This window comes from Talpa occidentalis, unplaced genomic scaffold, assembly GCF_014898055.3.
Source record: "Talpa occidentalis isolate TD23 unplaced genomic scaffold, MPIMG_talOcc4v2.1 talOcc4.5, whole genome shotgun sequence".
In the NCBI taxonomy this organism is placed as follows: domain Eukaryota; kingdom Metazoa; phylum Chordata; class Mammalia; order Eulipotyphla; family Talpidae; genus Talpa; species Talpa occidentalis.
This window is the reverse complement of record NW_023604861.1, coordinates 45,994,071-46,020,641: the sequence shown is the minus strand read 5'-3', so window position 1 is coordinate 46,020,641 and position 26,571 is coordinate 45,994,071. Positions and strand designations below refer to the sequence as shown.

The 26,571-nt window shown below is 39.8% G+C and overlaps 1 long non-coding RNA gene across 1 annotated transcript; it reads right to left on the bottom strand.

Annotated features, from left to right (window-relative positions):
- Window positions 1-1,622: 1,622 nt before the first annotated feature.
- On the bottom strand, window positions 1,623-26,571 carry LOC119259696 (uncharacterized). Its single transcript, XR_005128527.2, has 4 exons — window positions 26,467-26,571; window positions 3,745-3,891; window positions 2,130-2,200; window positions 1,623-1,905 (listed from the first exon to the last, which is right to left on the bottom strand). It is a non-coding gene; the product is annotated as an uncharacterized LOC119259696 (long non-coding RNA).

The window sequence follows — 26,571 nt, the reverse complement described above, 5'->3', positions numbered from 1 at the left end:
AAGTTCCTACTCGTCCTTAATAATTCTTAAGTGGTAAGTGTTCTGAAACCAACAACTTTAAGAACACTGTCCTAGTCCCCTATATCTGCCACTGCTGGGTATGCTTTGACTACCAGAGAAGAGCCAGGAATGTCACTGCAAGTTCCTGAAGAATCTCCATTTATAACCAGCTCTGAGTATTACACTATTTTGGTGATTCCCAGGTCAGATTATGCAGGTTCCCATAGGGATCTTGCTTCTGCAAAGTCATTCAGGAACATGGATACATGGGATTGTCTCCATTTTGCTTTGTGAATTCTGGACAATTCACAGTACAACTTTGTTGAATTGCCTTGAACTGATGTTTTTGAATTTGTAATTTATCCTGTAATTAGGCCGATTTTGCTTCACTGGGTATGCTTTGATTTCCAGTAAAACAGATTATTTAGTTAAACAATGTCACATTTTGTAGAGAAACCAGATAGGGAACTAGTGGTCAGCCTATGCTTATTAAAATTTGTCTTGAGACACTTTAAAAAGAAGCCCATAGTATTTTTCTCAAAACAGTCTTTCTGGATGTCAAATGAAATAGGTGGGCAATCAGACTTCTGTCTGGGAGCTAATTCAGAATTTTCTGTTACCTAGCACAATGTCCTGTCTCCACCTCTAAGCTATCACTCAGGCACTTGGCTGTACACTGATGAAATAAGAATCTGTGGTTGAAATATTTTGACTACAGTGCTTGCTGACAAAAGACTAAAACCTTTTTAGCCATTAGAAAAATGACTCAGGCTATAGTTTCATATATCCTGGGAATATTTGAAGTAGACTTTTAAAAATTGACAGTAACTTTAACCATTAGAACAAACCACAATGACATCAATATATTCTGCAAAATAATTGATACAAAAGGCTTTTAAAAGTTTCAGCACTGGGATTTGGGCTGAAACATAAAAATGTTATGTGAAGAATCTTTGTTAGATATTAGTTTAATGCTGCTAATTTGCACTAAGCTTTCAAATTTTATAGATGCAACTCCATTGCCAACTCCTTTCTTCAAACAAAGTATCTTTCAAATACCTACAATTCTTAAAACTTGATTTTTGTAGTATTGAAAATTTGATTTATGTGCCTAAAATTGGTACAGTTCAATTTATTTATTTTTTTTTTAAAGATGTATTTATTTATTTATACAAGCAGTGGGTACAGTCAGAAGTGCGGGAGGGTGAGAGAATTCACCAGAGCCAGAGCTGAGACCAGAACAGGCAGACTGACAGGCAGAAGTACACTGCTGAGGGGAGCAGTGGGCGGCAGGAGAGGTCTGTGCATCATGTGGGACCCTCGCCCAGCAGCCAGGAATCGAACCAGTGCTGCAGAGGCTGCGGACAGCTTCGCAACCCAGCGTTCAACCGCTGCGCCACCAGGGAGGCCCCGGTACAGTTCAATTTAAATCATTTGCTAGACTTCTTAATTTTAGTTGGTCTGGGAGAAGATAATCAACACTGGGGAGTAAACTGAATAGGGAACTTCTAGGGTTAGTGATCTGATTATTTTGGCACAATTAATTTCAGAAAATTATAATGTGAACTTCATAAATGTAAGGACTTTGTCACTATGGGCTTACTATTTTATATCCAGTGCTTAACATTTAGTAAATGATCAAAAAAAATTTGGAAACAGTTGGAAAAGATGGAGATGGAAGGGGGCAATAAGATGGCCCAATTTTAATAGCATTAATGGAATGTTTTTAAAAATCACAGTTGTAGAGTCTTACAGTAACAGACTGAATTGATGATTAGGATCCACTTGAGTGACTGTGAATCAGCTTAGTCTGCTGTCCATCTGACGGTTTTTCACAAGCAGTACTCGGGATATTCATTCATTCATGTAGCATTATTGAACACCTACTATGTGGCACATACTGATCTAGTGTTGGAGAAACAGAATAAAACAGACAAGTTAAAATTCTTAGGGAAATGTAAAAGACCCAGAGTAAACCCAACAATCTTAAAAAAGAAAAGTTTGAGGACCCACACCTCCCCCTTTCAAGACTTAACAAAAAGTCACAGTATCAAGACAGTGTAGTCCTGTCCTAAAATAGAAAATAGATCAATGGAACAGAATTAAGAAGCCCACAAATAAATCCTTACATTTATGATCAATTAATTTTTCACAATGTTACCAAGAAAACCCAGTGGCAAAGGAGTCTTCAAAAATGGTTCTGGTACAATCGATCATCCATGTGCAAAAAAAAAAAAAAAAATGAATTTAGACATCAACTTTACACCATATAGAAAAAAAAAAAATAACTCAAAATGGATCAAAGACTTAAATTTAAGAGCTATAACTTTGTACTTTAGACTAAAACAAGATATGTGTGACCTTGGGATAGGTGATTATTTCTTAGAGGTGACATCATAAGCTCAGTGGTACAAGAAAATATAACAAATTAGACAATTCAAAATTAAAATATTTGCATTTCAAAAAACTGCAAAGAAAGTGAAAATCCCCACAGGATGAGAAAAATATTTGTGAATCGTATATTCATCAAGGGACTTATATCTAGAATATAGAAGAGCTCTAAACACCCAGTAATAAAAGAATGAATTTTTTTCAAATGGGCAAAGAATTTGAACAAACTTTTCTGAAAAGATATACAAATGATAATAAGGACATGAAAAGGTATTAATATGAGAATATTAAGGAAGTGCAAATCAAACCCACAATGAGACAACGCTTTATACTTTTGGCTACCAAAAAAGACATAGTAAGGAGAGGTAATAGGAATATGTAGAAAATGGAGTCCTCATCCATTGCTGATTGGAAGATAAAATAGTATAGGCCCTTTGGAAAATAGTCTGACTGTTCCTCCCAAGGTTAAATATAGCCTTCCATATGCCTCAGCAATTCTACACCAGGTGACTTCCAAGGAGACCTGAACTACAAACAACTTAAGTTGAATATTCAGAGCAGCAATAGTCACAGTAGCCAAAAAGTGGAAGCAACTCACAAAATAGCTATATAATAGAATACTTCTTGGGGAAAAAAAAAATAAGGAATACTGTTTAAAAAGGGATGAAATTCTGATCCATACTACATGAATGAACCTCAGAAACATTGTGCTCAGTAGAAGAAGCTACTCATGAAAGAAACATATGATTCTACTCATAAAACATAGTCATAGTGGGAAAGCCTATAGAGAAAGCCTATAGGAAGTAGATTAGTGGTTGCCTAAGGCTGAGGCTTTGGGGCGGGGAGAATGACAGCTATCAGAAGAATAAACAAGGTTTATTTGGGGAATGATGAAAATGGTCTAAGATTATATTGCAATGACTGCACAATTCTGTGAATAGAGTAAAAACCATTGACATGGGTTAATTTTATGGTATATAAAGTATATCTCAATATTAGTTATTTAAAACAAATACATGGTGGCTCTCGTCCAGTAATGACTCTGCCCTGTGTGACTGTGAGACCAAAAACTGAAGAAACATTACTCCCTCTGGCACCATGTGCTGATAGTAGAATAATATTGCTATCCCTCCCTCCCCCAAGTATTTTAATTCCTATGAAAAGTTTAAAGAAGTACAGAATTTTTGGAGGAATGTAGAATTTTTAGCAGTGCCTACTTTATCCACTGTTCAGAGGAAAAAAATTATTTCCTATTCTTAAATTTTGAGTGGGTGGCATTTTGTTTTGAGGATGAAAGAATTATATCTTCAGCTCCCATCTACAGAATTTAAGGGTTTTGCTATCAGGCCTCACAAGGTGTGATGATGGGAAGGGCTGGCTTCAGGAGCCTGGAGACTGTTGGTCAGAAGGCAGACCATGGACAAATCTCTTTTCTCCATCGTTCTCCAGGCTTTCTAGGTGGAACTTCAGGGGAGTGGCTCTCCAGGATTCCTTCTTCCCCTGCAATTAGATGTAATAAGTAGTGTCATTTCTGTACAGAACAGCTGAAGTGGCTGCTAATTCTAGAAGGAAGTTAGAGCCGGTGCAAGTTTCTGACGGGGAGCTGAGCCCCATGCATGATCTTCCTCTACCCACTTTTCCTTCATAGGTCACTTGCCCTCTGGTGTATTTGGAGCAATGATCCAATCTTGCAAGGTCTGGAGGCTTTTCTCTGTGCAATTTAGCTCCCTTGCTTCTTACATTTTTTAAATTTTCTTGGATTTTTAATTTTGAAATAATTATAAATTCACAGGAAGCTACCAAAAAAAAAAAAATTCACAGGAAGTACAAAGAAATCCTATGTGACCTTCACCCATTTTCCCTCTGCGGATAAATCTCAGCATTAATCTCACTAATAGCAATCAAATTATTGCTATTATGCATTATCAAAATGGGAAAAGTGACTTGGATTCAATGGATGGGGACAATTGAATGCTGTTTTGTCACATGTGGAGGTTATTGAAACCACCACTGCAGTCAAGATCCAAAACCATTTCATTACCACAAAGATCTGTCCCTTGCCACCCTTTTACAGTCACACCTATGCCCATCACCCACCACACTTGGCAACAATCAATCTGTCTTTCATTTCTATAAGTTATTGTATTGAGAATATTAAATAAGTGGAATATAGCCACTATGGTAGATTAGCTTCTTGTACTCAGTTGATGCTCTAAGATCCTCTGCATTTATCAAGAGTTCATTTCCTTTTGTGATGGGGTAGCATTTCATGGTATGGAGGTACCACAGTGGTTTAACATTCATTTATCGAAAGAGCTTTTTAAAATCAGCAATGCCTTCTAATTATTTAAGAAGCAAAGTTTTTAGCTAATGTTTTTGAAACCCAGGGCCCCTAAATGAGAAACTACTGATTTTCAAGTTTTATTCAAGATTCTAAGATATAGAATAAAATAATAAATCTCCTAATTGACATTTGACAAAAAGCTGGGAGAAAACTAAACCCTTGAATATGAGAGCTCACATTCTTTCATACTTTCCTCAATAGTATACTCCCTTCTCCACCAACACTCCAAACAAACCAGAAATAAAACATTTTTTTTTTAAAAGTATAAGGTTCTTTATAAAGCCCTCTGTAGTGTGCCATACTTATTCATTAACCTTTTACTAAACATTTCATTATGCACCGCCTTGATACTGGGGCTGATTCCTGAAATGGGAACAAAGTCTGTGCCTTTAGGGAAATTACATATTCTCCAGGGAGAGTGATACTTGCCTACTAATTAGAAGATTATTTAACATAGTTTTTATATGTCACAGAGGACCCAGTGAGACTATGAGAATATCAGCAGCCTTGTCCTTCATCTGGGAAGTGGGGAAAGACTTCCTAGAGTAAGGGAAACAACAGCTCTGGGATATATGTATTGAACACATTTTGAATCATTGCTGGATTTATGTGATTGCACCCATACATTTGAGGAGTATTCATTTTATCAAATGTATAAAATTGTGAATAAATCATTATAACTCAAGTGATAGGTGATCTAGGAAAAAGGCAAATTTCTGTGACTGTAGGACAGGTAGATTTTTTAAAAAGAATTTCTTAAATAATGGATGTTTGATTTTTCAGCTTTAGTAATGAAAGTATTTTTCTAGCTTACTAATAATTTTTGTCCTTGTTTGCCTGTTTAACGATTTTTAAATGTATACATATTCCTATTTCTACTGTGTGTTTGATCATGTTTAGAGTGAAATACAGACCCAGAAGTTATAAGAAATATATTTCCCTTTAAATATATTTAATATCAAGCACACGGTACTTCCTTAGGCAAGTACTACACTTTTAAAAAGTAGTACCAAATAAAATTTTACTTGATGGTTTAATTAAATTTGTCACATACAAAAAATACCAATCACAAATACTTGAGTCCTACCTAAAACAGGTCCTACACAAAACATAAAAAAAAAGATCGGGGAACTTCTTGCCTTCTTTTTTTTTTAATTAAGGTAAAATTTGCATAACAAAATTTACTATAACATGAAGTTCAACTATCTCTACTGTCGATTTTCAGAACATTTACATGACCTTAAAAGGAAACTCTGTACCCATTTCAGCTGGCATACTCATGCCCGTAACCACTGATCTGCTTTCTGTCTGTGTGGATTTACCATTTCATGAAAGTGGAATCATATAATATATAGCTTTCTGAATGTATGTTCTTTCACTTAACATAAAGTTTCTGATGTTCATCTATGTTCTAGTGTGTAGTGATACTTCATTTCATTTTAGTTAAAGAGGGTATTTACCATTTATTTTATTGTCAGGCACAATAAATTCATTAGTTTCTAAATAAGCTTACAAAACGTCAAACATCAAATACTTATTTTACTCTTAAAAACTATTGCTTTCTAAGGTTACGCAGTCTAACAACATGACCATTGTTTAAATACTGGAAGTTTTTTCAAGATTCTAAGATACCATTTTTTATTGTGATAAAATATGTAAAACAAAAGTTTACCTTTTTAACCATTTTTAGATGTACAGCTCAATGGCGTTCTGTGTAGCTACATTGTTGTGTAACCATCACCAATGTCCATCTCTAGAAATTTTTCATTTTGCAAAACTGGAATTCTGTACCCATTCCCAGTAACTCCCCATCTCTTTCTCCCAGCCCCTGGCAACCACATTTCTACGTGCTGTTTCTGTGATTTGATTACTCTAGTTACCTCATTTAAGTGAGTAATACAATATTTATTCTTTTGTGTCTAGTTTATGTCACTAAGTGTAATGTTTCCAAGTTCTCTTCATACTGCAGACTGTAAGAATTTCATTTGTTTTTATGATTGAATAATGTTGCACTGTATGTATACATTAATTTTCTTTATCCATGCATCACTGATGGACATTTGGGTTGGATTTCCACCTGTTAGGTACTGTGAATAACAGCACAATGAATGCTAGCATACAAGCATCTGTTTGAGTTCCTGTTTTCACTGCTTTTGGAGTGGAATTCCTGGCGCATTTAATAATTCTTCGTTTAACTTTTTGAGGAACAGCCAGACTTTTCCACAGCAGCAGCAATTTACATTCTTGCCAACAATGTATAGGAGTTCTAATCTTCTATATCCTTGCCAACAATTATTTTCCATTTTTAAAATATATGCTCGTAGGTATTGTGGCTTTGGTTTGTATTTCCCTAAAGACTAGTGATGTTGAGGAGCAGCTTTTCGTGTGCTTATTGATCCTTGATACATCTTATTTGAAGAAATATTTGTTCAAGCCCTTTGCCCATTTTAATTTGGGTTGTTTGTCTTTTTGTTGTTGCATGGTAACGTTTCTTTACATGTTCTGGATACTAGATCCTTATTACATAAATGATTTACAAATATTTTCTCCCATTCCATGTGTTGTCTTACTTATAATTGTGTGCTTAGATGTACAAAAGTTCTCATTTTGATGAAATCCAACTTACCCATTTTTTCTTTTGTTACTTGTGCTATGTGCTTCTTATCTAAGATAGCATAGGCAAGAGTCCAGGAGAGTTCAGCAAGATGATGGTGGAGTGAAGATACCAGGCTCTCCTCCACATACAACTAAATTGCAGCTGAACAAAACCAAAAACCCCTGAAGATGAATGGATAACAGGGGGCAATGGTCCAATAGAAAGAGGAATGAAAAATTTCAATTTACAGAGATACTAAGACAGTATAACCGGTGAGCCAGAGGGGAGCTGCAATATGGAGTTCCCTTCTATTGTTGATTCACAATTACCTCAATAGAATACCTATTAGATGGGCCTCCCCGGTGGCGCAGCGGTTGAGCGCTGGGTTGCAAAGCTGCCTGCGGCCTCTGCGGCGCCGGTTCGATCCCCGGCTGCTCCCCGGCCACCGGAGGAGGGTCCCACATGGCGCGCAGACCTCTCCTGCCGCCCGCTGCTCCCCTCAGCAGTGTACTTCGGTCCTTCTGCCTGCTCTGTTCTCTGCTCTGGCTCTGGTGAATTCTCTCACCCTCCCGCGCTTCTGACTGTACCCAGTGCATGTATAAACAAAAACAAACAAATAAAGAAAGAAAGAAAGAAAACATGCCTCTATATAAAAAAAAAAAAAAAATAGAATACCTATTAGAATACCTAGGATTTTACCTGACCAATGATGTGAAGGACCTATGCAATGAAGACTATAAGATATTATTAAAGGATATACATCATGACTTGAGGATGTCTAAGGATGGGGAGAATCAATTAGTCAAAATGACTGTTCTGCCAAAAGTGCTATATGAATTATTGCAATCCCCATTAAAATACTAACAATATTCTTTAACTAAATTGAATAAAAATATGAAAATTTAGGTGGAATCATAAAATGTCACAAATAGTAAAAGAAATCCTGAGAAAAAGGAAAAAAATGGAGACATCACCTCACCTGACTGTAGTATAAAGCAACAGTAATTAGTACAAAATGGTACTGGAGTAAAAATAGACACGCAGATCAGCAGGACAAATCAAATGTCTGGAAATAAATCCATATATATATCAACACTAATTCAATATAAAGGAGCCATGGCTAGACAATGGAGAAAGTCTCTTTGCCTAACTAATGGTGTAGGCAAAACTGGACACCATGTATAAAAAAATGAAGCTGGATCACTTTCTAACTCCATGTGCAAAAATAAACTCTAAATGGATTGAAGACATATATAAGGCCTGCAACAATAATGCAACATGCACACAAACACACACACACATGAAAACATTAGCAATGTGTTATGTGATATCAATGATAAAGATATCTTTGGAGATTCAACCCCTGAAGTAAGGGAAATAAAGTGAAAGTAAATTTTTGGGATTACCTCAAGTTAAAAAACTTTTATATAGTTAAGGAAAATATAAGTAGGGGGCTCCCTGGTGACCTAGGGGTTAAGTCTCAGCACTACCACCAGGATGGCCTGAGTTTGATCCCTGGTCAGGCGGCTAACCCACGTATGGCACAGCAGAACTCTCCTGTCTGGCCTGCTGCTCCCCTCAGCAGTGTATTTCAGTAGATCTGCCTGTTTTGCTCCTTACTCTATCTCTAGTGAATCCTCTCATTCCTCGCACCTCTGGTCTACACCCCAGTTCTTCTATGCAAAAATAAATAAAATAAATAAAAATCTTAAAATAAAGGGATAATTCTTTTTTAAAAAAAATGTTGATTAAGACACACAACTGACAATTGTGTAATAAGCAAGATATAAAAAACTTATTCAATTTAATAAATTTTAAATGCCCAACTAATAAAATGGCAGAAGAACTGAACAGACAGTTCAGCAAAGAGGATATCCAGATGGCCCATAGACACATGGAAAACTTTTCATCAGCACTTTCAATAAAGAAGATGCGCATCAGGGGCCTCCCTGGTGGCACAGGGGTTAAAGACAGTGCCATCAAGCTATCAGCAGCCACTGCAGCACATCCCTGGCTGGCCAGGAAACAACCCACATGGGCTGGCCAGGGAGCAACCCACATGGGTTGCGCAGCAGACCTCTCCTGTCTCACTCATTGCTCCCCTCAGTGGTGTACTTCGGTAGATCTGCCTGTTCTGTTCCCCACTCTCTCTGGTGAATCCTCTCACCCCCCACACCTCTGGCCTGTGCCTCAGTTCTTGAATGCATAAATATATAAATCTTTGAAAAAAAAAAGTCGTCTTCCCTGGTGGCACAAGGGGTTAAGCACGGCACTATGAAGCAATCCACAGCCTCTGCAGCAGGAGTTAGATCTCCAGCCGGCCAGGGAGAAACCCACATGGTGCAACAGACCTCTCCTGTCTTGCCCACTGCTCCCCTCAGCAGTGTATTTCAGTCAGTCTGCCTGTTCTGTTCCCCACTGTGTCTCTGGTGAATCCTCTCACCTCCCACATCTCTGGCTTGTACCCCAGCTCTTGTATGCATAAATAAATAAATCTTAAAAAAAAGAAAAGAAAATGCAGGTCAAAACCACATGAGATATCTGACACCTGTGAGAATGGCACATATTAAAAAGAGTGGCTGGAAAAGATGCTCTCAGTTCTCCTGGGATAGATAAAGCCAGGAAAACCTGGCCCTGAGACATTTGGCACACCTCTTCAGTGAGTTACACCCCAAAGTCCAGCACTGAACATGAGTCCTGGAATGGTGGACTTCAATGTGATCATGGTAGAAAATTTAAAAAGAATTGTTGTCTTTTTTTCCTGAACCGTTTTAAAGACCCTGTTTGACAGACTACAAACATAGCTTCACCTGCCTCAGGAATTTGATGAGAGAGGGCCAGGTTGAACTTTTCACTTGACTCCTTTGAGATTTCTCAGATACAGGGGATGCAGAGTAGTGTGGCCCCTGGGAGGCTGGTGACTGAGCTCAGCCTATTCCTTGCTGAGCCTGTGCTGTGGAAGTTCTATGAGAATGAGTCCAGGTCCTGTCAGTGCCCACAACTGTCTCACATTCTCTGAGACCTGCAGGGCTTCATGTGAGAACATCCAGCACAGTCTGAGAGTATGCTGACACATGCTGCCTGCTGCTAGAGTCCTGGGATCACTGCTTTATTCTGATGGCCACCATTGGCGGTAGGAGGAAAGTGGAAAGCAGGTAGAAATGGGATAGGGGTGTTTGCTTGGAATCTGCATATTGTCGTGGAACAATCCCTGTGTCTTTAGGACTTGTATTCTGGGTTGTGAATCTCAGAGGACAAAGTTTCTGCTAGCTGCACCTAAACTTGACAAAGATGAGTATTTTCCTGGTTTTGACCTGAAAATCATTTCTTTTGTGATGATCTGATGGTTCCCATCTATGTGCATTCTAAATTGTGTCTACTTCATGGCCTTTACATTAACCTTTTGTCCTAGATGCTGAGAGAGAGAATGGGAACTCCTGAAGATCTCTTGCAAGGGAACTACAAATATCGTGATTTGGCCATAATCACCCCAAGATGATGTAATAAAAACAAATGGGAGAAAGCTGCTGGCTCATAAGTGCCCACACTCTCCTACTTCTAGAAGCTTATAAGGCAAGAATACTGAGTGTTTTGTTTTTCCTGATAAGGAAGCCTCAGCTAAAAATTGCTAAAATACATCCTCAGTTTAATGATTAACTTAATTCTAACTGTTGGGCTTTGGTTAAGATGGAGATGGAACAAACTCAAGAAGGACCATCACAAGTGTGGTTTTGTTTCCTGATGCATGTTACCAAGAGGCCACATCCAAGTATTGCTTCTTAACCAAAAGCCTGTTCACGGAATGGGTCTGTGTACAATGGCAATGAAAATACTCTCAGTCAAAAATGCGAGATGTGTGCGTGATCAAAGAACAAAGAAGATGTTATGCTATTGAACACTTGAACTATGGAGCAAGAAAGACAACCCAGAAGCAAATGAAGTTATCTGACTTAACAAGGCAAAGGAGTATTTAGAGAGAAGATTTTGAAAGGGAACCTCCTTGCAAGGAGGTCAGATTTCGAAAAGATTCACTCCCCAAATAGAGAACATGACAAGTATTTAATCAAATAAACCAGGTTTACATTAGTCTGTTAATGGTGGTAATGGAGAACTTCCTCACATGATCCTTTATGAGCATTGTCATAAAGACCAAGATATTAACATAGCAAAATCAGGCAGAAAATTGATGTGGTCTAGAAATCCAGGTTCATCAGATTTCCAATATTTTAATATCTTGGAGACCCAAATGGGTTAGGGTAGCACTCTTGTTCTTGGTTTATATTAGACAGCAAAGTGCTTGACTTGTTCTCTTGCTATCTGTGAAGTGTTTAGTCACCTTGAAAATAAAGCAACATGTCAGTGCTGGCCTCGGGCATCCCTCCTTTGGTCAATTTCCTGTCATAAAGTTGTGGATTTGACTGCAGAGATGGCTTGCTGTTGTTTTTAAAGTCAATATCATTCATCCGTTGTTTGGTGCTATTTGACTTATTTATATAGGAGTAACTAGTGTTATTTTCATAGAAAGTCCTTTTAATGGTTATCAAAAATATAATCACATAATATGGAGGCTTAACAGTACATGGGGGAGGGGCAGTATTTGTTTATCAGTTAGAGTTATAGTTTTTTTTTTTTTAATATTTAGAAGTATTTTACTGCCCTTGTCAGATCTGTCAGGATTGGGAATTGAGAAACTAAATCACTCTACCAGACTGAGCTAAAGTAACTATTGTTGCACGACCTGTGTTTGTTACTATTCCTGGTCTGTGAGGAAATAGCAAACTTGCATATGTGCAAGGGGAGTTCATAAGCCGTAGAGCATATACCAGGCATGTTTTTGTAAGAGGAATTTGTGGCTATCTTTCCACATGTGAATCAGAGTGGGATTGTGAATATCCCAGAGGAATTAAACCCTTAAGTGTATAAAGGTAAGACCTTTGAACATTTAGAAATAGGAGACTTTTTTTTAAGTCTCTGTGTTAAGAAGTACATAAAAACAAGTCACAAAAAATTGGAAAGAATGATATATTTATCAATTTTTTTAAAGATTCATTTATGCATACAAGAACTTGGGAACAGGCCAGAGGTATGAGGGGGTAGAAGGATTCACCAGAGACAGAGTGGGGAACAGAACAGGCAGATTGACGAAATACACTGCTGAGGGGAGCAGTGGGCCAAGTCAGAAGAGGTCTGCTGAGCCATGTAGGCTGCTCCCTGGCTGGGGATTGAACTCGTGCTGCAGTGGCTGGCAACAGCTTCATAGGTTGCGTCTTAACCCCTTGCCCCATCAGGGAGGCCCCATATTTATCAATTTAGCTACATTAAAAGTACGAGCTTTTGTTCATCAAAAGACAAGAAAGTGAAAAAACAATCCACAAATTGGGAGAAGATACTTGCAACACATAGCTGACAAGGAAAGTAAGTGCATTCAAATCGCTCTTGAAAAACACACAGAAAACAACAACAAAAAAAAAAAGAAAAATTATCCAAACACTTGAAAATAGAAGAAGAAACATAAAAGGTGAATCAACAGGAAAAACTGCTCAACTTCATAAGTAATTAGGGACACAAATCAAGAATACAAAGGTATATCCCATAAAATCCATGTAATTGGCTAAAATTCAGAAGGCAATCATAATTCTCAAAGATCAATAGAAAATAATATACTGATGGTGGCATGATAAATATATACAACCACATTGTACCCAACTTGGTAATACATTGATAATTGAACATTCACATACCCTATAATCTAGCAATTCCACTTGTTTGAACCTTACCACTTTTGCACAAGTGCATAAGGAGACAACCCTAAAGACATTTTTAAGATATTGAAATTTGATATTTCTGCCTTCTTTCATGAAAGTATTGGACAGATGCAAGGGTCTATATGTCAGGACCATTACTGAAGTTCCCTGAAATTGTAGTTATATGTATAATTCCTTGGTTTAAGAGTGAACAAAGAAGATGTTCATGAAAGTACTCATTTTTTTTTATTCTGGATAATTTTAACATATCATCTGATTGCCAAATCATCTCTAATAAAATATAAACTGAAAATAGATTTTTCCTTCCTTGTCTAGGTTATTTAATTTTGTTCTCTCCTGCCATTGTCTAGTTCCAAAATAAGTTTAGTGTGAAATTTGTGGAAATAATGCTATTCAGAGTTTTAAGTTCATTATGTAATTAACCAATGAAAACCCATCAGAAAGGAGATATTTCTAGAAGATGCAAAAACTAATTGAAAAATGAAGGATTCATAAACATCATTTCTCTAAAATAGAACACTCAATCATTAGAGTTGGAATTTGGATAAATGAATGAATGATGGAATGAGTGGTTGATTCAAAATACATCATTAATGAATTAGAAATAATCAACTATGTCACTTGGTCCTTAAAATATTCCTCTAAGAGGGCCTCCCTGGTGGTGCAAGGGGTTAAGACGCAACTTATGAAGCTGTCCACAGCCACTGCAGCACAAGTTTGATCCCTGGCCAGGGAGCTACCCACTGTCCCTGGTGTCCCTCCCTGCCCCTCCTTACAGTGGCATTGTGAATTTTTTCCTTTGGATTTTGTCACCTTCAGTCATTTTCTGGAAACATTTTTGGCACCTGGGAAGATCAAAGAATCAACTAATTAGTGACGTTGTGAAAAGGAAATATTCTAAGCTTTCCACTCATCCTTTCAGATCCAATTCAAGTCTTTTATCTGGAGCAGTGGACTTGGAGCTCGCACTCCAACCCCTGTCTGGAAGCATAATGAATGACTTTACCGTTGGTGGCAACTGTATACCTCACGTGTACCCCATCAGGCTTTTTGTTACATTTAATATCTTCTACATAATTGTTTTATCTGCAAGACACGTGAGTTTCTCCTGAATTTCTTGGGGTGGAGAACTGCCAGGTCTTTATTTTTGTAACTCCAGTGCTATGCACAGGACCCAGTTGTACCGTCAAGTTCCTGGTGGGAAACAGATGGCACCCTCAAACTGGGTACTCAAGGTCAGTTTAACAAAGGGAAAGAGAGGCTTAGAAAGGGTTTGGTGAAAGCAGTAAGAAATGGTGTTGTATCTCAGGGTTGTTAACAGCAGAGCATGGTGAAAGGCAAAAGGAGGAAATGGTTAATAAAACAGAGAGGGCCAAGCTGTGTGGAGCTTTTAACAGAGGGTCACAGCGAATTCACAGGTACCCTGAGTAATTACCCCAACTTCACTGTTCTCCCAACCTTTGATGTCCTTGCTCATGCCTCTCATTGGCTGAACCTAACCAGAATCTAGAAATCTAGAGGACAAGAGAGCCCATGGCTTCAGACCATACAAGTTAGTTAGGTCTGCACAGAGCTGTATGGAGCAAATAGAAGACAGTGAGTATTAAAGCCCTCAGCATCCACTCGTATCCTTTCTGCAGGGTGCCTCGTTTTAGCAACTGTTGTATCATTGAATGGTGATTTCATCCAAAGTTGCATGTTGACTGATTTCCATTCTGTCACAGTTCCACCTGAAATCTAAGATGTTAGCCATTATCAGCACTCTTCATGTAAGTTGGGAAAAGGAGAATTAGAAGAAAGTGGAAGCAAAGGGGAACAATTTAATCAACACAAACATAACTGCCACAGGACCTGTTTCGAATTCATAGCTTCCTTCTTACACCACTCATTCCACATTCATGTTACCCTCTGCTGGATTGAGTAGGGTTTGTTACTTGGTAGGACAACACAAACCTTTATTCACATAAGATCTGAATCTTTGGCAAACATATGTTTTGGGATTGCCACTATTTTCTATTGATGACTAAATCAAGAGCTGTCTCAGTGAGTCCCTTGGGTTCCTTCTACTGTATAAGAACATCCCAGCTTTCCTTTAGTAACTGCAGTCAGCCAGTGTGATTTCTTTCTCTGTCTTGTGGGTAAGCAGAATAAGCAACCCCAGAGGCTGAGGGTCAGACTCAGCTTAATTTCCGTAGAATGGAATGATGTGTCCCGTGACAGAAACAGTCTTCTTAGACCACTAAACCCAAGGTCAGACAGGAAGAAAGACTTCTTTCCGTGGTTATTTGCTGTAATAGTGAGAGGGGCCACTCCTATCTCCATCCCTCGTCGATAGACTGATACAAGCTGATTGTGGAGGAGGTGGCCACCTATGCTGGCATTTGAGGAGTTTACTGCGCCTATGAAAGTACCCCCTGCAGGGTATTTCCTCTTAGCTGTCTCTGATTTGTGTCTATAGCAGCAATTCCACCATCCTATTGAACCATCTCTTTCTAGGCAATGAAGATTTTGATAAAACCAGTGAATCTCATGGTCAGCAGCTCACTGTCAAATTACCATCTTTACACAGTGTGTCACCTTGTGGGAGATATTGAGTTCCAGCGTGACAGTAAGTCCATGAATATTGGTGATGGCAAAAGGATTCAGGGAAGTCAAATCCATACTTGGAGCAAATATCTGTGTCCAAAGCTAATTCTGGCCCTTCTGTGATGGAAGGGATCCAATGTTATCTATCTTCAGCCTGATCTCTGGCTGTTTCCTCTGGCAAACTGGCCATTTCAATGTCCAGTGTCAATCTGCTGCTGGCCGACTGGACATTCAGTTCTGACAGGAACCAGATCAGTTTTGGTAAGAGAAAGTGTGTTTTCGAGTCTGTGCAGAGCTCCCATCCCTGCCTCATATATTCTTTGTAATACATCTATGGAGGTGAGGAATAGAGAATAGCAGATAACCAAAGGATGTATTACCTTGACCACCTGATTTTTGTTATGGGCTGAATTGCATCCCCCCACAATCCATTTGTTGAAACCCTAACCCTCAATGTCGTCTGTATTTGGAGATAATGTTTTAAGGAGGTAACTAAAATGAAATGAGGTCTTAAGGGTGGGGCCTTACCCAGTAGGAATGTTGTCCATACAAGAGGAAGAAAATTATATGCCAATTATGGGCCTCCCTGGTGGTGCAGGTGTTGAAGTTTCGGTGCTATCAAGCTATCGCCAGCCACTGTGACATGAGTTCGATGCCCGGCCAGGGAGCTAACCCACATGGTGCAGCAGACCTCTCCTATCTTGCCCACTGCTCCCCAAGTAGTGTATTTTAGTAGATCTGCCTGTTCTGCTCCCCACTCTGTTTCTGGTGAATCCTCTCACCCCCTGCACCTCTGGCCTGCACCCCAGTTCTTGTATGCATAAATAAATAATAATTAAATCTTTTTTTTTAAAAAGAAAAGTATATGCCAATATATCTTTTAAAGTCTGGGATTTTTTTTTAATAAATAAATTAAAATGAGGAATGAAGAGGAAGAGATGTCAGAGTTCTTGCTCCAAGCATCCTAGAGGAAGAGCCAAGCGGGAACACGAAGATGGCCTTCTGCAAGTCAGGAGGTGGGCATCGGCAGAAGGCAACCCTGATGACACCTAGATCTTGGACATTCAGCCTCCACAACTGTGAGAAAATGAATGTCTGTAGTTTAATTCATCCAATCTGTGAATTTTATTTTGGCAGCCATTATAGAGAGCTTCCTCTCCTTCATAGTGGATGCCCTGGTTGGCACTTACATAGGATATAATTATCTTCACATTCCTTCCACATTCCAGAAAAGTCCTGTATACATCTCCCTAGTCTTCCTTGTCACCAAATATACAATTTATGTTTTCCAAGTTCCTGACCAACCTGGTAAAATTAGAAGGTCATTTGTCAGACCATTTTCCTTTCCATACAGGAAGCTCCACCCACAGGAAGGATTGTCTTTCACTCCTTTCTTTTTTTTTTTAGATTTATTTATTTATTTATGCATACAAGAGCTGGGATACAAGCCAGAGGTGCAGGGAGTGAGAGGATTCACCAGAGACAGAGTGGGGAACAGAACAGGCAGACTGACTGAAATACACTGCTGAGGGGAGCAGTGGACAAGACAGGAGGGGTCTGCCTCGCCATGTGGGTAGCTCCCTGGCCAGGGATCAAACTCGTGCTACAGAGGCTGTGGATTGCTTCATAGTGTGGTGCTTAACCCCTTGCGCCACCAGGGAGGACACTCTTTCACTCCTATCTTTTAAGCCATCCCTGAGTTTAGTGGCTCACCACTGCCATCTGGTCCTGATGGAAATTTAGAGTAGAAAAATTTATTGAATAGGATGGAAGGTCTCACAGGGACAAACACCCGAGGTGGGGGGTAGGGATGATTAATGAATCTTAGACTAAACTTGGCTATGGAAGTTTCCGGGAACCTGAGGGGTGTCAGAAAAGATTGTCAGCTGGAGTTGGGGGCAGAGAGGATTATAGATCTTAGAAGACAAACCAGTCTGACCTGAAGGTGATAATTTCCACAATAATTCCTTCAAAGAAGATTATAAAAGAACACCCCTTGCCCTGGCAGACTGCGGCTCTTGCCTTTTAAGACTGCCTGCCTGACTGCCTGCCTGTGTCTGTGCAGGCGTCTCTCTTTCCTTGTTCTCTTTTCCTTAAATAAACTTAACATATGCTGATGAATGGGAATATCTGGTGAATTCTTTCTCAAAAGAATCCAAGAACCACACACACCAAATGCCATTATCTGAACCCCAGCAGTTCCATCATACCATGTACATCCATTAATAAACCTGGGCCCCACTTTTTCCTCCTCTGAAAGTGCTTGTAATAAACTCCCCATAAGCCCATCAGCGAGCGTTTAGAGAGCAGCAATGAGGTAGCAGGAAGAGACACCATAGCAGCCTGAACTACTTGATCAGAAGTTTATCTGTGGTTTATATATATGAGGCTAGGGCTCATATATATAATTTACACTTTACAACCAATGAGTGTGTACAGGTTGTGATGGGCAGTTAATATCACTTAGTCATTTGTGATCTGATCACAGATGTTCCTGTTGAGACTCTCAGACAGTTTAAGAACTGCTTTTCAAGTAAAATTAGCTGCCAGCAATTGATTTTACTTCAGTTTTATTGGGTCTTGCCATGCTTCCCCTATAGCATTTCTGCCTACCAGTGTCTTCCCCTCTGTTGGGCCTGCCAGTCAGTCATACACACAGGATTTGTTTCAGAACATCTTCTGAAACAACTCAACATTGGTAGCCTTGTAAGTTACCAGAGCAACAACTTGTAAGTTAGGTCTGAGAAACATACCAAAATATGGTATAAATTGTCTTTAAAATCCAAAGAAACTCATAGGTGTTGTATCTCCTACATGATATATTGTACAAGTTGCAAAAACTTTCTCACTTGTAGAAGGAGATAGCCCAATGTGCCCCACCCTACTGGAGCCCTCGAAACCTTATTGATATAGCAGCTCTGGAATTCTGAGGGGTTATTTCCCAACTTTTTGGCATGCGTGAATTCAACCAATACAGCTAGAGTGTTTTCAACCTCTTATTCCCTAGATCCAACTAGCATAATCCTACTCGTGTAATGGACCAGTGATGTCCATAGAATAGCAAAGTCCTTCCAGATTACATTAAGACAGCAGGATCTGATTTAACCTCAAGGCAGGATGGTTAAAATGTATTGTTATCCTTAACACATGAAGTCAAACAATTGTTAATTATTTTTTCTGGTAGAGAAGGGGCTGGTAAAAGCATTTTTTAGGTCATTAGCTGCAATCTAGGTGCCAGAAATGGTTGCTTTGGGAGAAGCTAACCCACAGTATCTCTGCTGAGAGAAAGCCAGCGTAATAAATCTGCCAACCTCATTCAGCTCCCACCCTTCACTCTCCTGCTGGTGCCTCCAATTAGTCAAATCCAACTGAAAGTCAGTCCTATAGACGAGCTTGTGGGACACAAAGCGGAGTGGAGAAGGTGGAGACTGGGTCTGTAGCTACAAATGGAAACCGCCATACTGGTACATGACAGTGATCATGTTCGGTGAATGAATAAATGGGTCCTCCTACAATGGTAAGGGAGGGTTTTTCTCAGGCATAAAATATAGGAGTCATGTCACTAGGCAGGAGGCTCTGAATCATATTGATTAAAATTGGACTGCCAATATGTGATATGCTTTCTGACTAATATACAATGGAGACAGAGATCATACATGCTAGTGAGTGCAGAATTTGAGATTTTGAAAATTTGAGTGTCCTTTGCTAATTCATCACGGTTCCAACAGTCTCCTTGGCAATGCAGAACAATGATCACAACCTAATTCCTCTTCCCTGCCTGTACAAGCTGGGGCACATGCTTCCTTTGGGAGAGTACAGGGAATTGGAAAAAAAAATGCTGGCACCTGTGGATGAACCTGAAAGATGTTACACTAAGTAAAATAAGCCAGTCACAAGAAGGGCAAATACCGCATAATTCCAAAAAGAGGTGTCTACAGATTCAGAAACAGAAGGTAGAATGGTGGATGTGAGGTGCTTGGAAAGGGGAAAGTATGGAGTTGTTTAATGCACATAGTTTTAGTTTACACATGAAAAGAGCTCTGAGGATGAATGGTGGTAATAGTTACTAAGAAATATGAATGTAGTTAATGTCACTGAACTATACTCTTAAAAATGGTTAAGATGGTAAATTTTATATTATGTGCATCTACCAGATTTAAAAAAATTGAAAGAAAAAATAATGGTGGGCCTCCCTGGTGACGCAGGGGCTTAAGACGCAACCCATGAGGCTGTACACAGCCACTGCAGCATGAGTTGGATCTCTGGCCAGGGAGCTACCCACAGGGTGCAGCAGACCTCTTCTGACTCACCTGCTGCTCCCCTCAGCAGTGTATTTCAGTTGATCTGCCTGTCCTGTTTCCCACTCTGTCTCTGGTGAATCCTCTCACTCCCTACATCTCTAGCCTATACCCCAGTTCTTGTATGCATAGATAAATAAAAATTTTTTTTAAAAAAAGAAAAAGATAATGGCAACTAATGTGGGAAATCGTGAACTTTAGAGATGGCCTAAGGGATTAAAATCCCAGCATTCCCACTTACTTGTATGACCTTGGACATGTTACAGCAACTTGTTAGAAATTCCAGTCCCTCACTTCTATACTGATACTGATAATGCTTATCTCACTGACCTACTGAGAGGTGTAGGGAGAAAATATGCATAACCATCTCAGCAAAAACCCTTTGTTGTGGCTGATTCCAATCATTCTTTGAAACAAAAACACAGGAAAAGGAATATCTTTAGTGAGAAGGGTGGAGAGCTAGCCAAGACAGGTGGTTTGGCTCTCTTCTATTTGCCCATCCTGTCTCATGAGGTAAAAGGAGGTTTATAGACCCTTTATGTGGCTTGTCCTCCCATTTGCAGGTATGTCATACTCCCACATGCTGTTCCTTCAGGCTGGAATGCCACCCCCCCATTTCTTCTTGTCTGGCCACAGAAGTCTCTTGCCCTGACAAAATAACTTTTTCATTCTTTAGAGCAAAGTGCAAACATTCTTTCCTTTACAGGTCTTTTCTTTTATGGTCAGCTTTGTGCTTTTAATTTTTATTATTACTATTTTTTATTATATATTTTACATCATTCTTCCTTTTTGTACAATGTATGCTTTCTCTTCTCAGGTGTAGTCCCTATAAAATTCCCACCACCAATTCACCCGTGCATGTCACCATAGTCCCTTGTGTAAGACACTTTCCCTCCCCTGTTTTGATCCCTCTCCCTCCCCATCCCTGCAGAGTGTCTCTGATTAATAGTTGCCTTTTTTTTTTTTTTAAACAGATCTTTTCTTACCTGTATATCTGCTTAGGGAGTCTCTCCTGAAGCAGTTACTGTGTGTTATTACCATGAGTTATCTGTTCAAATGTCATTGCTTATTTACTGCTCAAGAGAGGAGATGGTGTCTGTCTTGTTACCAGTTGTAACAAAGAACCAAGCAGATCCCAGTAAAATGGGAAAGTATATAGGAGACACTGGCGGCCGTGGGGGTCTTGAAAACAATAAAGCACTATCCATGGAAAAAGGCATTTTGAAAAATTATGGGAGAGTGAAAATCAGTGGAATCATAGCAGAACAAAACTGTAACCCCAGACCACCATGGACATAGTAACTGCTTTCCTGGCAGAACCCTGGAGACAGTCTAAGACTTGGAGTCAGCAAGCTAGGAGGGAAAGAGCAATGAATAGAAGGGCTATGTGCAAAATGGCAGTCAGTCCCCTCCCTCCATGAGACATCTGGAACAGCACCATCTGCCCCAGCTGCAGCGCTTTGAGCCCCTTCTCCAACAAAGGAAAACCTATGCCAGTGGAATTGCCATGGTGATGGTAGGGGGGCTGTGGACTGATGCAGATTGAGGTGGAACAGGTGGTGAGAAACTAAGATCCACATCCTGCATGCAAACCCCAAGGAGCCGCAGGCAAAGGACTCCACTCTTAGGGGAGATTCTTAGTCTGGCAATTCTAAATTGTCTGCCTCTAGGGAGGATATGCAGAGACTCCTTACCTGCCTCTATTCTGATGGGGATGGAGGGTAGGAGTGGGTGAGGATGAGGCCTCAAAGGAAACTCAGGTAAATTGTCTGTTAAAATCAGTATCTCCCATCATTCCATGTCAATTAAAGATTGGAGTACATGTAAATGCTGTGGATGACCAATTTGAATGAGATATACTGCTTCAGAGAGCAGGAAACAGATAATGCATGAATAGAACTTAAAAAAAGCTTCCTAACCTCACCTCCCAAGACATACTATTTATCTATTGGAAACAAAAAAAATTGAATGTAGGAATAGATGTCCACAAAAAAGAGCAACTCAGAAAATTAAAAATTCTGAAAAATAAAGGACATGATTGCTAAGATGAACATTCAAACTAACAGGACTGATTGAAGTGAAAGATCAAAGAGTGATTCCAAAGATAAAGAGATGTCCCAAAATATGGAGCAATAATGAGGGCAAGTCAAGAAACACAAAGGATTTAATGTCTATCTAGTAGTAGTAGGAGACAACAATGGATGAAGGAAAAGTGTTTTTTAAAAAAATAACACACACACAAAATAATGTCCCTGAACTAAAGAAAAACATGTTCAGATTGAAAAATGCAACCAAAGACAACAAATTTTTAAAAATTTATCTATCTATCTATCTATCTATCTATCTATCTATCTATCTATCTGTCTGTCTGTGTAAACATTGAAACATATTCCTGTGGAAGCTCAGAATGACAAGTTTGAAAAAACTAATATTTTGCATAGAAAGAACAAATTTCTCATGTGAAAATAAGGAATAAATTGGCATTAAATATCTACACACATTTATCTAAAGCCACCTTAGTTGCTAAAGACAGTAGATCAATGATTCATCTGCAAAACAAAAAAAAATTTTCAACCCAGAATCCTATATATAGTCAAATAAGTAATATGAGAATAAAGTGAAACTGTTAAGCACTCACAAAGTTTACATCAACCCTGTCCGAAAAAATACATTGAAGATGTGCTCCTTCCAACTGAGAAGGAATCCAAGAAACAGGGAGGTGTGGAGCCAAGAGCCAGGGAAACTGGTTCAGGAAAGCACTGGAGAGAAAGCACAAGGATCATTTGTGTAACGTGCCTGGAAACTGTCAGTTCAAGCTGAAGAGGAAGTGAAAGCACTCCTTGAAGACTATCTTTAAGAACATAAATTTCATTTCATACATTGAGTATGTAAGAACCTGGAATATTTAATGATCAGAGAAGACATTTTAATAATTACAGATGTAAATGCACGCACATACACATTAGAAATTAGAAACTGAGGAAAATGAATGCTGTACAAGGAAGTCGTGACCCAAATAGGAAACTAACTAAAGCACAACTGATTTTGAGTCATAGATAGAATTTAGGAAAATTTTCTATTTAATCATGACACATGTTGAATAGGATACTTTTCTATGGATTCCAGCACTCTACTTGTTTTTGCCATAAACCTATGCACAAAGTACAGGAGAATTATAGTTAATAGATCAGAATGAAGATATTAAAGCAATGACAAAACTGACCAGAAATAGGGGAAAGGGAGAGAGACGGAAAGCCCTGCAGGTATATAATGTCTTCATCTTGTGGAAGGGCCATCAAGAGTTAAAACAGGGACAGGGTTATGCCTGGGAGTGGGATTTGGAGATGAAAGAGAAAAGAGGAGGAAGCAGTATGTGACTTTGTTAGTGTACACACTGAGGAGCACCCCAAAACCCCCAAATTTGCACACTCTAAATGGGTTCTACCATCCTTTGCATGAAGACAAAAGGAAACTTGATAGGATTAGTGTGCGTAGAGAGAAGAGAAGAATAATTTTTTTCCAATTAAACACCCAGAGTTACCGATCCCCTCTGGGTAAATGCCCAGCCAAACAGAGTTGGCCCAACATGGGGCTGATGAGGTCTGAAAGCTTGCAGTAAGTCTCAGGCACCTCTCTCAAGGAACCACAGGAAAGGGGCAGAAGGGGTCAGGTAAGTTCCGGATGGAAGGAGCAAAATCAAAGTACAAATCAAGATAACTGCTGCATTGTCTGCCTCCCCATGTGTCTCTCACCTCATATCTCTCCCAAGCGCCAAGCATCTCATCTCTGTCTCAACTCCATGTATCTCCTTCCATATCCCATCCTGGTGCAAGTCCAAGGCTGAGAAACAAGTGTGTTCTCCTTCATAAGTTTCTCTGCTCCATGTGTCTCTCCTCTTGTGTCTCCGAGTGTTCTCTCCAAGTCTCCTCTAACTCCCTGTAGCTGCTCTGGCCACCCTTCATTAGGGCAGGGAACACAGAACTGTAATGTAACAGGGTGGTCCCCAAGGAAAGGGGAGGTTCCAGGTTTCCTGCCCCACTCAAGGAAGGGTGGAGCTAAGCAGAGAAGAGAAAAAGCTGGAGAGGAGACTGGAGGAAGGGAGAAGGATGGAGAGCCAGAAGAAGACTGGGGGAAGCACAGGGAGCAGAGAGATTTGTAAAGAAGTTGCACTTGCTTCTTTTTTTTTTTTTTTTAAAGATTTATTTATTTATTTATTTATACAAGCACTGGGTACAGTCAGAAGCGTGGGAGGGTGAAAGAATTCACCAGAGCCAGAGCGGGGAGCAGAACAGGCAGACTGACGAAATACACTGTTGAGGGGAGCAGTGGGCGCAACAGAAGAGGTCTGCACACCATGTGGGACCCTTGCTGGCGACTGGGGATCGAACTGGTGCTGCAGAGGCTGTGGGCAGCTTCACAGCCCAGTGCTCAACCGCTGCACCACCAGGGGAGACCCTGCACTTGCTTCTTGGTCCTGGACTAGTTGAAACAGATGTAGGTGAGTGACCCGTGGGAAGGTTAACAATGGTTAACGATTATGATTTATTCTTTTTCTTCCAGACTTGTCTGGCTGTTTCTGACCCTTTTCTATGGATCCCCATAGGAAGGTGCTTTAGACTTGTGGCAGGCTTTTGGGCCTCAGTAGCCCTGCTTTGGGCCAACCCTGTCTGGCTAAGCATTTACCCACAAGGGGATGGGTAACTTCGGGTGTTTGATTTGGAAACTATATTCTTTGTCTTTTCTTTGTTGTACACTAATTGTATTAAAGTTCCTTTCTATTGAAGGTCTTATGCACTATAATATGTTTTGTCTTGATGTGCTGGATGGCAGAACCTATTTAGAATGGACAGATTTGGGGGTTCTGGGGTGCCTCTCACCCTGCCCTGTAACAGAACATCCCCTTTTTATGGTCATCTCTCTCTGTAACATATTTTGTCTTCAGTCTCAGAGACTTCTTTATCATTTCTATAGAGGGTCCAGAGTCTCAACTACCACTGCCTGATTTGAGAACCATAGTCTAGTGCGCATTCCCAAGCACTCACTTTTTCTTTTCTGTAATTCTCTTGTTTCTGGACCATATTATATCTTTCATGCATTCTTTTGTGTTTTGTTTGGTAATGCTTCGTGTTTGCAGCAGGCAACATACATCTTACTCTACCATCCTGACTAGAAAGTCATTATATTACTATTATAATTAAAAAATGATATTCTAAATCATGGAAAATTCATTCCTCCTTTCAGTATCTACTTCTTTATATAAGGACACTGTACAGTTGCTAGTTTTCGTACATGCAAAACTGGAACTTTTCTTTCAAATCAAAATGGTCTCACTTTTCTGAATTCTACAAGTTATTCCAGAGGAAAGCTGAGGCATGAGGAAAACTGTGGATACTCAAGACATCCACCCATCCTCTTTCTGTGCCATGTACCTCCAATCCCCTAAGCCCTGCCTTCAGGTAGGAGGATATATACTAATGTCTCAGTGTTCAGAGATGTTAATATGTTGTTTCCACCTGCAGTAGTTTCACAACCTCCCAGTCTGCACATTTCTCCTTTTGGAGAATTTTTGCACATGAAGTCACTTCTGCTTCCCTCTTCCCTTCTGTTCTGTCTTCATGGGAAATGAACAGTTTACTCTCCCCTACCCCCTTTTCTCTCCTTTTCTCCTCAGTGGCAGGAGGTTATTATTTAGTCACCCACTAGCCATTTCTTTCCCTGACTGACTCACTCCCATTCCTTAAAGATCCATCCTTAGGTCTTGTTTCCAGTGGTTAGTCATCCTGGTGGTTATTATGAAATGCCCCCCTAGTGCCATGTCTCTCCTTTAAGCCCTGGAGGTCAGAATGGGAAGGATACTCTGGTGAGCATTTCCCCAGGGCTGAGAGCATAATCCTATTTACAATTCTTAGACTATAAGCACAAAATACAGTAGTATAAACCATTGACAATTGTGCCCTAACAAACAAATCAGCAAATAAATACATAAATCTTGGGGTTTCCCTCATCTCTCTCTTTTTTTTTTTCTTATTGCATAGAAGAAATAGGGTGTAGATAAGAGCTGCAGGGGAGCAGGGGGTGTGAGGATTCACCAGAGACAGAGTGGGGAGCAGAACAGGCAGACTTATTGAAATAAACTGCTGAGGGGGAGCAGCGGGCAAGACAGGAGAGGTCTGCCGTGCCATGTAGGTTATCTCCCTGGCTGGGGATCCAGCTCAGGCCATAGCCATGATAGCGCTGAGACTTAACCCCTAGGCCACCAGGGAGGCCCTCCCGCATCTTTCTTGATATTGTTATATAGCAACCCCGATATTAAATGGGTTCCTGGCTGTGGGTCCTCACCCGTGTGCTTTAAAGGGACTTATGAATACTCTACTACAGACACACACAAAAGGGTTAATAAAAGGTTTATTTACAAGAGAAAAAGAAATAAGGAAAATGTACAACTCAGGGAGAAAATAGGGAAATAAAGTCTTTAATGCGTCCTACCTGATCCGACGACCTGGAAACCCAAAGTCACTCTCAAGGCTGGCCGGAAGCTCCGAGCTGGCCGAGAGCCCAAAAATGGAGAGCCCCCAAAGCCCACGTGTCTGC